We start from the raw sequence: 3,633 nt of genomic DNA, 5'->3' as shown, positions 1-3,633 counted from the left end.
TACATAAATTATACATATATACAAATTAAACTATCATATATATCTCTGGTCTAACATAATACTGGTAAATAAGAACCCAAATACAATATAACATCTAGAACTTTTTAAAAAATCTAATCTACAAAACTAACAACGCGAGCATTTGAGCACACACACACACACACACACACACACACACACACACACACACACACACACATATATATATATATATATATATATATATATATATATATATATATATATATATATATATATTATATATATATGTATGTATAAATATATATATATATATGAATATATATATATATATATATATATATATATATATATATTATATAATATATAAATATATAAATATAAATATATATATAAATATATATTTATTTACATATATATAATATATATTATATATATAATATATATATATATATATATATATATATATTATATTATATATATATATATATATATAATATATATATATATATATATATATATATATATATATATATATATATATATATATATATATGCATAGTGTGCATAGGGCTCAAGGCCCTGCCTTTTTTCTCTTCATATCAAAAGTACCTTTCCGATCAAAACCGGGGAAGAAAATTGGCCTGTTCGTCAAGAGACCACTTCTTCAGCTGGGCCCCTACCCTTCTGAATGGTTGTGCACCTCACTGAGAGAGTTGATTTCGAGATTAGGTATTTGAATAGCAAAAGGCGATTTAATTATTATCATCTGAAACATTCAAACAAACATTATGTATTCTGCCGTCTCTCATTCATGATAAATACTGTTTCTGCATTAATTATATAATGTGACTGACACGTGTGTTACCGTATCTTGTCCCAATTAAGTTGTTTCAGTTGTTAAATCACAATTGCATTAAACATTATTTATTGTTCATAAATGTTCAGAGAGTGTAGCTGTTCATAGTGTTTCTGAAGGTCTTACGAGGGTAGACTTAAATAAATTCTCAGGAAATGTCTTAAAAATACTTTCGATTTTTTGAAAGCAAGATTCAAGGATAATTGAGCATTTAGTAGTTTTCAGTTTTATGAATTTCAGAGGTCAGTGGGTATTGTTGGTCATTACATATTTTCTTTGTTCATTTGATTTTTCTTTTTTGCACACTTTGAGAAAAGAATATTATCCCCTCATTGGCTTATATCAGCGCTTCCCAATCTTTTCAGACCTCACACCCCTCCATTGTTACCATTTACTGATAAGTCCATGCATCACATTTTCATAACATTGACGCGACTCAAATATTTACTGGTAATTATTTCTGAAGTATTATAACTGATTGATATCATTATTATTATAGGCTTATTCTATTTTATTCTTGTCTGATTTACATGTCACGAAATCATCCAAGATCTGAGGTGTATACAGATTTGGTCAATTCCGTTAGATTTCATCCAGCAGTTGCGAGTTTTGTATAGGTAGAGTATGTGGCTTTGAGCGATGACTATCAAAACTGAGCGAAAATGTAAACTCAGGGCTAGCTGGACGTGTTCAGAGTTCGGATAGTAAATTTCAAACCTTGAGGGACGATCAACACCATCCATCGTAAGTTTAATATAATGTCAGTTACTATTGCGTTTGAAATTATGCATTAAAATAAGATCCACCATTCCACATATTTCCATCCGCATACCAACGACCATCTAGCGCACCACAGTTCGGGGATCGCTAGTTTATCAATATTTCGAGTATTTCGATATTTCTTTAGAAGATATTTACAGAAAATTATAAGTATCTCTGGCCAAACTGAAAAGGTAAGCTGTCGATGTGAGAGGAAAATTAAGTGTACATTATAAGTATACCTCAAAATTTGTCCGATATTTTTTTTTTTTTTTTTTTTTTTTTACGAAACTTGAAGTCCTTTTTACAAGCCCTGCAAATGAAGTGGACTGAACTAATCCCATTGCACTTGGCCGGATTCCACAACGGAAACTGAAATACGATATGCTATTTTCGAACTAATGGCAATGCAACTCTATTCAAATCTCTCCTGGTTAATAATGTTAACAGATTTTGATTACATAATTGTACACTTTTATTTCACTGTAATCATAATTCTGGCACGCGATATCAATGTTGTAAATGTTATCGGTCAGCATCATTCTGTGAAGGATAAATGCAATGATGATAATGACGATGATGATGATTGTAACAATGTTGATGATTTGAATGTTCAGAACAAAACAATAATGATAATGACAATATATGATAAAAAGTGGTATTGATAATGGTAATGATATAAATAAAGATAACAATAACAATGGAAATTAGTATAATGATAATAAGAATGGTAGTAATAATCCTAACGTTAATGAAAATGATAATGATATTGTTAATGATATTGATAATGATAATGATGCTAACATCAATATTAATAATAGGAGTGATAATAACACTAGTACTGGTTGTGAAAATAATAACCAATGTAACAATATCATTGCCATGTTTTAAGTCATTGTTGTTGTCGCTGTTGTTGAGGTTGTTTGCATTATTATTATTAGCATTATCATATTATTGTCATTATCATATCGTTATTATCATTAATATCATTATCACTATCATTATAACCCTCATTATATTCATCATTATCCTTTAAAGTAATAGTAGTATCATCAATTTTCGTCTTTGCTCATATCATCATCATTAGTATTACTAATTGCAATAATTGTTATAACCATATCGGCGTTATTAATCATTATGATAACAAAAGACAAAATAAATAAAATACAGTGGGTTAACGAATGATTTTAACAATCAATAAAGATGATTCATGCAAATACTGTATATAGTAATTGCCATGGTACTTGCCATAATGAAAGTAGAAATAATAAATGATAACAAAAACAGGCAAAAATCTAGAATCAGTCAAAATTCAAAACATTTGGCATTATGCTCCTCCGACCACATCGATAATCACATAGCCTTTATATATGCATGTAAGAGGTATGGATGAGACTTGAATATCTCTACAACGCAAGAGATGCATAACGTAACAACATACAGCTTTTTTTTGCATATAGCGTCATGATTATAACGGTTGTAACGGCTCTCGATTTTATTGTGTTTTTCCCTCGTAAAAAAAACACGTGCTTTCCGGTTTTGCCCGAGTGCGGATACGGGGATACGGACATTTGACGTTATGCCGTTTACATGTTCTGGTGATGATGCTGGTGATGATGATGATTATGGTGGTAGTGGTGACTATGATGGGGATTTTGTCATTTTCTACGTTGTGATGATGATGGTGATGACGATGATGGTGGTGGTGCATAATAGTAATGATGGTATTATTTGTAATAATTATATTAACAATTATGATAATAATGATAATAATAACATATTCTGATAATGATGTTGATAACCACAACAATGATAATCATTACAATACTAATGATACCAATAATGATATTGACAATAATCATAATTATGATAAAGATTATGATAACGGTAATAATAATAATGACAATAATAACATACCCCCCCATAGAACGAAAGAAATGAAAAATAGTAAGCATAACTATAGGCCTATACCGGATGGATTAATGACAATTATTAATATTATAACACCGATTCGGATAGTCGAATATGGAGAGAAA

The sequence above is a fragment of the Penaeus japonicus genome, unplaced genomic scaffold (assembly GCF_977035675.1).
Source record: "Penaeus japonicus unplaced genomic scaffold, GWHDUDI00000001_assembly GWHDUDI00000011, whole genome shotgun sequence".
NCBI lineage: Eukaryota > Metazoa > Arthropoda > Malacostraca > Decapoda > Penaeidae > Penaeus > Penaeus japonicus.
This window is presented reverse-complemented; position numbering follows the sequence as displayed.